Source organism: Eucalyptus grandis, chromosome 6 (assembly GCF_016545825.1).
Source record: "Eucalyptus grandis isolate ANBG69807.140 chromosome 6, ASM1654582v1, whole genome shotgun sequence".
Taxonomy (NCBI): domain Eukaryota; kingdom Viridiplantae; phylum Streptophyta; class Magnoliopsida; order Myrtales; family Myrtaceae; genus Eucalyptus; species Eucalyptus grandis.
The window spans coordinates 20,136,276-20,146,650 of NC_052617.1; the positions used below are offsets into that span (position 1 = coordinate 20,136,276).

Sequence of the window (10,375 nt, forward strand, 5' to 3'; positions counted from 1 at the left end):
ATCTTTCCTTTGTTGTTCCCACCAAAAGAGAGATTTCCTCATTTTTGTTTCTCAAGCTTTACGAAACTGCTTGAGTCTCCTGTCATATGCCTAGAACAACCACTATCCAAGTACCATTTGCCTTTTCTTTTAATAATAACCTGCAATATGGAAATCTCAAACTTTCTTTGGTACCCAATTTTTTTTTTTTTGGTCCAAAAGTGTTAGTATTAAAAACAATCTTTGCCCAATCTTTCTTAACGGATCTCTAAACTTTAGGACATTCATTCTCAAAATGTTTTGAACTGTTACACCTAGAACATTTGAAAGCATTCTAGCCAACAGATTTTACAAAAACTTTTTGAAAATGATTTTTGTAAAAATACTTTGGTGGTCTTTGTTTGAGTCTTTCATTTACTTTAGGAAAATCAATCAATGAGTTGTGTCATTATTCATACCCAAACCAGATTTGTTAAAATATGGTTTTTTGACTGAAAGAATTTTTTATAACCTTTCTGATCCTTTGGAAAACTTTTTAGAAATATTTGAAATTTTCTTTTTTAAACATACATTTTCCTTTGAAATAGAGTCACCATTTGTTTTCAAATCAACAAAATCATTTTTCAAATTCTAAAACTTTTCTCTCCAAGATTCATCCTGTTACCTAAGTTTTTCAATTTTCCTTTGTCAGTTTGGAAATCCTTTTAAGAGATGATTTGGGGTTGAGACAAAGTTCATCTATATACTTATAAACTTTAACAGAAATTTTTGAGTGACTTACCTCGATTTCCTTATCAGAATTTGAATTTATGTCTGATTATGAATCTGAGTCTAATTATTAGTGAGCCATCAGATGGATATTTGCAAATTCCTCTTTGCTTTCCTCACATTCGGTGTCACTTTAGGTTTCTGCTTTAAGAGTCGTTTTGTATTTTTCATACTTCCATTTCTTCTTTTTCAGTAAGAGACAGTTAGGCTTGATGTGTCCCTTTTTCTTGCATTCAAAGCATATTATATCTTTGCTTATTTCAACATCTTCCATTGGTCTCTTCTGAAAATTTTGCTTGCTTTGCTTCTTCCAATTTAACCTTCTACCTTTCCTATTCAATTTTTTGAATTTCTTTATCATAAGGGTCAACTCCTCGTCATCCATGTCATCGTCAGTATTTGTGTCATTAGAATCAACATTAGACTTAAGTGCAATTGACTTCTTACCTTTTGGATCTTCCTCATCATTGATCTGCTCCACTTCGTACGATTGAAGCGTGCCTATCAGTTCGTCAATGGAATGAGGCATGATCCTTTGAGTCTCTCTGATTGAAGTCTTTACATGATTCCAGTCTTTTGAAAGTCCACATAGTAATTTGTTGACCTTCATTGGTCCAAAAATTGGTTGTCCTTGGTAAGTTAGGCCATTTACAATTTCAGTAAAGCGACTAAACATATCACCAATAGATTCTCTAAGCTTCATTATGAATGACTCATATTGTCCAAATAGAATGTTTATTTTTGTTTCTTTTACACGATCAGTCCCCTCATAAGTGACGTGAAGCCTATCCCGGACCTTTTTAACTATTTCACATAAAGAGATTTTGTTATATTCAGTCAGAGACAAAGCACATTATAAAGAATAAATAGCTTTAACATCAAGAACTTGTCTCTTGGTAATTTCTGCTTGAATGGATTCCTCGGCATCTTTGTTAATCACTTCTTTTCCTTTGTCTAACACTGATGTTGCCTTTGGATTAATTCCTCTTGCGACAATATCCCATTCTAGAGGATTTTTGGATCTCAGGAATGCTTTCATTTTGTTCTTCCGCACATTGTACTATTTTCCATCAAAGTAGAGTGGTTTGGTGTTACTCTGTCCTTCAACCAATCCTAGAGCCAATATACTAGCTATAGAAGATCTTTAACTTAAAAGTAAAAACACTTCAATAAAATAAGCACCGCAGCTCTAATACCAATTGAAAGTGCTAGTATTACCACCTAAATAGGGGGTGAATAGGTGTAAAAACAAGTTAAGCTAAAATAGTAAAAATTATTATTTTTCAACCAAAGTCTAATTGGCACTAGACTTCTGATAAAATTCGGACTCAAATAAGATGTTTTGAAAATTGGTAGAACTCAAAAAAATATTGTAACAAGCAAATTGAAAGAGCTAAAGTAGAGAAAATTAGACACAAGATTTATAGTAGTTCTATTTAGATCAAGCCTACGTCTACTCTCCCACGCTAACAGCTTTCTAGCTAGATTTCACTATGGAACCAAAAGAGAATTACATCGATTTGATTATGATCACTATGTGAAGAGTTTCTTTCTCTTTCACTAAGTCACTCCTCTCTCTCTCTCTCTCTCTCTCTCTCTCTCTCTCTCTCTCTCTCTCTCGTACAATTGTAAGCACTATTGAGGAAGAACAAGCGATTGGAAAGGTTTCAAATTGCGGAATTTTAATTCTCATGCACTCTCTCAAATGGATCAAATGACCTCCTCAAATGCTCCTCCATGCATTTCTAACCGTTGGCACTTTCCAAATGAATTTCTTCCAATCAACCTGTTGGATAGAATCAATTAAGGAAATCTTGTAGCTGTTTGAAGATTGAGGTAAAAATCCAATGATTCTAGTCGTCCATACAATCAGAATCTAGGTTTCTATAAGTAGATATTTCCCAAAAAGAAACTTGTCTTCGAAATTGATTTCACTAATCCGTGATTGATTTCATCAATATATTTAGAAAATGTAAGTGATATTCTCCGCTAGAAAGCCAAGCATGTCATGCACGTATTATATCTCAGTTCTTGACTTGGGTTCAGTTTGTATCTTCGTCAGTGGGAAAGATTTCGGGTGTAGACTTTGATAGCATTTCATACAAAAGTCTAATATTCCTCAAAGAGAATGAAAGTTTTGTCAACTTCAAAACTTGATAGGAGTTTTCTCAACAGAAAAATCCGACAGTCAATATTGAGTTCTTGATAACCATTTTCAGGACCAAACCAGCACCTCAAGTTGTTTGGTTTTTGGCTCAAGGACCAAGCCGCCAAGCCTTGTGCATCTTGAAGCCGGATTTGTTAGCTCCTGGAGTTGATGTTTTGGCAGCAAGGGTGCCAAACTGAGGAATAGCACATATAGGTTAGAGCTACTTGCTTAGCAACTACACGCTCTCATCGGGAACTTCCATGTCGGCTCCTCATGTCGCTGGAGTCGATGCACTGCTAAAATCAGCCCATCCAGATTGGAGCCCCGCCGCTATTCGATCGGCGATGATGACCCCAGCTTACACTCTCGATAACATCGATGAAACCATCATCGACATGACCACTCGAGCTTCAAGAATGTCTCTTGATTTCGGAGCAGGACATATAGACCCAAAAAAGGCTTCAAATCCCGGTCTGATCTATGACATTGAACCCGAGGATTACATCAAGTTCCTCTGTGGAATGAACTATTCCACCAACCAGATTAAGATCATAAGCGGGAGATCAAACTTCTCTTGCGCATCCGCGACTCTCTGCCTTGCAAGAAAGAAACCCATGACTTACCCAGGGTAGCAAGGGTGGTGGTGACTCTACTGCTCCTCCAAGGATTACTCCGCCACGAAGTGGCGCACGGAGCTTCCCTGGTTTACAAAAAAAAAAAAATAGTTGGTGGATTAATATTTTCAATGTAAATTTATTCTGGGCTCTCTTTTATTATTTATTTATTTGTAAATTTGAAGGAGGCAGATCGCTACCAAGGACCAGAAATGCACCGCACATGCTTCCACCTAACAAATTGGGTTTTTTATATACTGAGTACCAATCATTCACATTTTGATTCAAATAATAATAAAAATGATAATTTATCATGTATATGTAAATATATATATCTAGGATTAATATCTTGAAAACCCCAAATTGGTACACGTATGACAAATTTACCACAAACTAATTTTTTGAATATAAAAAACCTCCAACTGGTACACATGTGAGAAATTTACCACAATTGACCATAAAAAATCCTAAATTGATTTGCTTGTGAGAAATTCACCAAAAACTAATTGATTCGACTGCCAAAAACCTTAAGGTGGTACATTTGTGATAAATATACCCTCTGTTAAGTTGGATTAATACAAAAAAAAATTATAAAAATTGTATAACTGTGATAAATAGAGAGTAAAATCACAAACCGATATACCAATCAATTGTCACGTGTCATTTAACTTAATAATTTGACAGTAAAATTTAACGGAAACTAATAGAGAGTAAATTTGTCACAAGTATACCAGTTTGGGGTAAAATTGTCAAAGGTGTACCAGTATAGAGTTTTTTGTGATAAAAAAAATTAGTTTAGGGTAAAGTTTGGGGTTTTTTAGGACATTAACCTTATATATTTAATATACATTATGTTTCAACGTGTTGGAATTCTTTATTCTTTTATAAACAATGTGTTGGTGTGTCGTGACGTATCACGTATCACGTGTCAATATTGATTCTACTTGAACAGTTGGCAATGATTCCACAAAATATTATAATGTATACACAAAAAGAATCTTAAAGTATATAAACATGCAAAAGGACCACCAATTTATTTAAAAATATTTTAGAGATGCCTTACTTTAGAACATTCATCGTTAAAATTTTATTTTCATTCTCGTAAATGTCATAAAATGTAAAAATTTGCACGATTTATATAATTTTTTAAAATTATACTATCCAGCTAAGTTACAGTAAGTACATCTTTACAACAAGTTTTTTCTGATTAGTCAACTTTAATTCAAAAAAAAAAAAAAAGAATCAAATCAATTCCCATTGTAACAGAAATAGAAAAAGAGAGAGAGAGAGAGAGAGGGAATCGACTTAACTCTGAAGAACTTCTCATATTAGTCGGCCACGTATCATTCTTTTTCCTTACACCATTACTAATCAACGTCCACGCCTTGCCATTTTAGAGGGCCAGGGACGAATTGTCAATCTTCCACGAGATTATGGAACGTCGCAAAAGGACTAAACAAGCCTTCATCTTTGAAGGGACGATACTCGAGATTGCGGGGCTTCATTTTGATCTCGTTCGGAGTTAATTTATGGTTAAAATAAAAAGGCAGAAATTGTAAAAAAAAAAAAAATCCTCAAGCTATAAAACGGCGGCCTATTCAATCACAAATATTTGAATTTTGCCAATTTAGTTTTAAATTTTTGGACTATACTAATTTAGTTCTATACCTTTTTAACGATGTGTCAATTTAGTTTCTACAATCAATTTTAATCAGAAATGATTAATGTTGACACTAGTCATCCTACATGGCATCACTAATGCTAATGTGAACGATTTTTTTAGAATTTTTCAACTTTTTTTTTTCATTTCCCTTTTCTTTTTCTTTTTCCCTCCTTTCTCAGCGATGGCCGGCGACAAGCCACGAGTGAGGGTCAAGCCTTGCCAGTGGTCAACAAGGCTCAAAGCCTACCTAGTCCAACGAGGTCGACTTCACCAGCCCTTGTTTTTGGCCAATCGCAATCTCTTGCCTAGACCGAGTGACCCACAAAGTAAGAAGGACAAAAAAAAAAAGGAACAAGGAAAATGTTATAAAAAATTAATTTTTTTTTCATATTAATATCAATTGTGCCACATACGATAGCTAATGTCTACATCAATACTTTTCAGCCAAAGTTGGTTGGAAGGATCAAATTGACAAATCGTCAAAAGATTAAAAACTAATTTAATACAATTGAAATGTTTAAGACAAAATTGACAAATCATTAAAATAGTTACAACTAAATTTACACAATTGAAATGTTTAGAATTAAATTAGCTGTCACACAAAAACAAGATTTTTGGACAATTTTCCTATCAAAAAGGAGCATGAGGCAATTCCATATAACTTATCTTAGTGGCAAAACCGAGTGTACCCATAATGAGCTCTGAACGGCTTAATAATTACTCGAGATAGGATAGTTTGATTTTAAGTTGAGCTCGTGATGACTAATTATTAGCTGGACTGGCTAATAAAGTCTAATCCAGTTTCTATTATTCTTCAAAAGGTATTTTTGGGTTAAAGATAGACATAGATGTCCTCAATATTATATAATATGCCATACTATTCGAGCTCTATTTAGATCAAGCTCAAACTGGAATTCCTTCATAAATAAAAAGTGTAAGTATGCTAAAAGTTAAAAATGCAATTGAGTTGTAAGATTTTCAAAAATATAATTAAATCCTAAAACTTATCATATTAATAAATCAAGTTTTTTTGTTAACACTACTTAATTTGGGTAACAAAAATACTAACATGACTTTTTTATTATTATTTTCTTGCTTCTTTGTGGTGTTAAGATTAACTAAAGCATTAATATGAAGTACTTTTGGTCAAAACCTCAATTTTAAACCCAAATTTTAATTAAATTAGATTTAAAAAAAACTTTAAAACTTAAAACTTTTTTTTTTTTTAAAAAAGATTACAAGAGGGAGGGCTAGGTCCTCTACCAGCGGGCCTTTGGTCCATTGCCAAAAAGAGCCAGCGAGGCCATGAGGACGAGCCCCAGCGCTGGGGTGGTGGCCCGCAATCAGTGGTTTTCTTTTGTGGTGTGTGTGTTTTTATAACTGTTAGCCTTATTTTTTTTTAAAGTAGTCATTTTATTATTCTGTGAAAAAACTTTGGACGTTTTAACTAAATTTAATTATTGGTATAAAAATTATTAGAATTTTGACCAAAACAATGCCGTTTCATTGCATTAGTTAACCTTAATGTCACTTATGACGTTACATATTAGAGAAAAAAACATCAATATTTTCCATTAGCCAAATTGAATAGAGTTAATGGAAGGATTTAATTGCACAAATTTAGAAATTTTATGATGGAGTTGCCTTCGTCCTTCCTTCAATGGAGGTTGAATCTTCAAGACCCTTGTGTGCAAAAAGAAGAGAACTTCAAGAGTTGATTATTAGGAAAGGCCTGAGGTCAAGACCTCAATAATGAAAAAAACAGTTACTATTTTTTACTGTAGAACAGAGGCTTGTGGAAAAAGAGACAAGGGTTAAAGTTTGGCATTGGAGATTTAGATTGAGATAGATTGATGCAAAAGGATACCTTAATTAAGAGGGAACAAACTTGAGCTCACAATGAGAAAGAACTTGTTAGCATGGACATGTGACTTGTGTTAAAAAAAAGTGACATATTAGAGAATTGGTGTAGCGTTGAGTGGTTAATATATCATAATTAGCTTATAATTCATTTGAGTGAAGATGGATTTAATTGGATATATGAGACCTCAGATTTCGGATTCCTTTTGATGGCTTCCCCAGTTGAAGGTATCGGGTTTTTGCTATGTGCTTTCCACTAAAAATATTATGCATTCTCAAAATTTTTAGAAAATCAGTGGACCAATGTGACATGTAAAGAGCTAAAAAAACGTTTACCTAATCACCAAAACATTTTATTCAATAAGATAAAGCATGAAGAAAAATTCAAATGTGTTATTTAAATTTATTAATTGAAAAGAATAAGTAACCAACCAATTCGCTAATGAGATAAATACAAAAGTCCCCTTTTCATTCATTACTCAAAAAAAAAATTTCCACCTATCTGCAGAAACATGATCAATCCATGTGATATCAAAAGAGCTCATAAATTGGTCGTGAAAAGGAAAAAGAAAAAAAGAAAAAAGAAGAAAATAAGAGCAGAGAAAAGGAAAAAGAAGAAGTGGTAAAGATGGAAAAGAGAGTGAAAAAATAAATAAATAAATTTAGTAAACAAATTTGATACAATATTAAAATATTATTAAATATTACTCATTAATGCTAGTTGTGCCACATAGGACAACTAGCATCCACGTTAACGATTTTTGACTAAAATTGGCTGGATAAAGTTTATTAGCAACACGTGAAAATGTTTATGTTTGAATTGGCATAATTAAAAGATTTAGGAATGAATCAACAATAATGTAATAAATTCAGGACTTTTTGGATAATTTTCTTAAAATTGTAACATGCTAGAAATCCTAAAATATAGAGAACCATATAACATATGGTGAAATTTCCAATAAATTAGTTATCCCTAAGAAAAACATTTTGAAAAGAAGTCCTTATTCATATAATAATTATTCAAATATCATACTCGCATAGGCAGTTATATACTTAATACTACGACATCAAAGATGTGATTAGTATCCAACATCAATTATACTGCAAAGTTGAATCAATATAATTGCAATGTTGCAATACTTTAGTTTATTTATATGCAAAAAAAAAAAAAGTCTCATATTATATGAATATGCAAAAGGAGAACACCAATTTATTTGAAGCTATTTATAGATACAATACCTAAGAACATTCATTATCAATAAATATATTTTAGTTGCGTAAATGCCACAAAATATAAATTTTTGTACACCTCGTGTAAATACTGAAATTATACTATCCAACTAAGTTAATAATAAGTACATTTTCAAACCCGTGCGGTCCACGAGATTTCAACTAGTATTTTCTCGTTATTGGATCTTATCTCAATAAAATAAATAGTGAATCAAATTTATTCTCACGGTGACGAGAGAGAGAGAGAGAGAGAGAGAGAGAGAGAGAGAGAGAGAGAGAGAGAGAGAGAGAGAGAGAGAGAGAGAGAGAGAGAGAATCGTAGCTCATTAGTGAGCTAAATATCATTCTTTTTCCATGCACCATTACTAATTAAAGTCCATGCCTTGTCATATTAGAGGACTAGCGACCATAATGGCAATCTTCCAGCGTAAGTTGGGAATATCCACAAATGAAGAGAAGGACAATATATGGTTGGTGTCGTCTCTTCATTTCTTCATCGTTTGGAGTTAATTTATAGTCAGAAAGGTGCAAGAGGCAATTTGTACAGCTTATCCTAGTGAAGAAACCAGGTCAACCTACCCGCGAGTAGCTCGGAACAGCTTGATAATCGCTTGAGATCGACTAATTTGTTGTCGAGTCGAGCTTGAGTCATTCGAGTATTTTGCCACGTCTAGCTCATAATCTCATCAATTCTCAGTTCGACAGGCTTGTGACCCTAATCAAGCCTAACTCAATTTCTTCAAAAGATTCTTGTTAGTTAAAAATAGAAATAGATATCCCCAAAATCATATAATAAGTACATACTATGCGAGCTTCTGTTGATATCAAGCTCAAGCTGGAGTTCCTTCATAAATTAATTTTGGTTGAGTAAAGTCAAGTCAAGGTGAGCACGAATATCTCGACTATTCTGTTGAGTCGAGCTCAAGCAGAAATTTTAGTACTTGATCGACCTCGAGTCAAGTTTTGAACGTTAAGTATGGGTAGCTCAAGCTTGGTACTGTATTGGCTTAATTACACGCCTAGCTTTTCCCATATGGCTCTTGAAATTAACTGGATATGAATGTGATAACCAACCATACAAATGTTGTGTATTTCCGAGGAATGATGGTACTGAGGTTACGACCTATACAGGAGAAAGTTGAAGGCAATATACACACGCCTGTCTGTGTGAACGCCATCAACCTTAGTTTCCAGGGCAGGACTCACCTAGTCTTTAAAAGTAAGAGCAATAAAACATCAAATAACATAAGTGGACATTTAGATGCTTCCATCTCAGCAACAAGCTCGCAATGTTTATTATAGAGATGACTAGGGAAGAGGCGAACCAAAAGAAAGCATTGTAAAGGTCACAATTGCATTTGGACTTATGCGACTTAAAGATTATTACGATGGGTAGGAAACTCAGCCCGAATCTTTCCCAATCCCCGATCATTGTTTGAGTTTGCTTAGAATCAATAAATTACAAGCACATCAGAATATTGCACATGTTATCATTGAACCAAGCTCTACCTAACCCGTATGTAATTGTTTACATGTAGGCTGGTTTTTATATTTACAAAACCATAATAAAATATAAGTAATAAGGAATAAACAATGTACTGTTTCATGAGCATCTTTATACCTTTGGATACTTTAGACGTGTAAAATAACTTTACCACATACACACGTAACGACACCTATCACGCTTTGATCAGCGCTTCCATGTGCACGGCGCACGTGGCACACATGCCTAACCCGACCGGTCCCACTAGCTGACCAGTCCCCTGATTGATTGGTCAATCGGGTCGGATCATTGGGTGGGGTCGGCTATGGGGTCATGTTGATGATGTTATCGAAGACGTCAGCTCTGTGCCAAGTAGCATGCACGTGGCCGCAAGTGGGGCACATCACTGAGGATGCCGCAATCATCACCTTGAAAATGGTGTTCGAAGTAAACTATCTACACTGGTCTAGCTTGGCCGACCAAGAGTTTTTTTTATTTTGGACTCGGTCTGGTCAATCATCGCCTCTTGACGTATTTTTGCACAAGATATGATCCTCTATGTAAGCCCGAGTTAATCTTCCTTTATAATTGTATCGCAAAAGCCGTTCAGTTTCAGATATCTATACGGA

General features: G+C 34.2%; 1 pseudogene; it reads left to right on the top strand.

Annotated features, from left to right (window-relative positions):
- The window catches only part of LOC104455357, a 44,359-nt pseudogene extending 40,831 nt beyond the window's left edge, over nt 1-3,528 (top strand).
- Nucleotides 3,529-10,375: the final 6,847 nt, after the last annotated feature.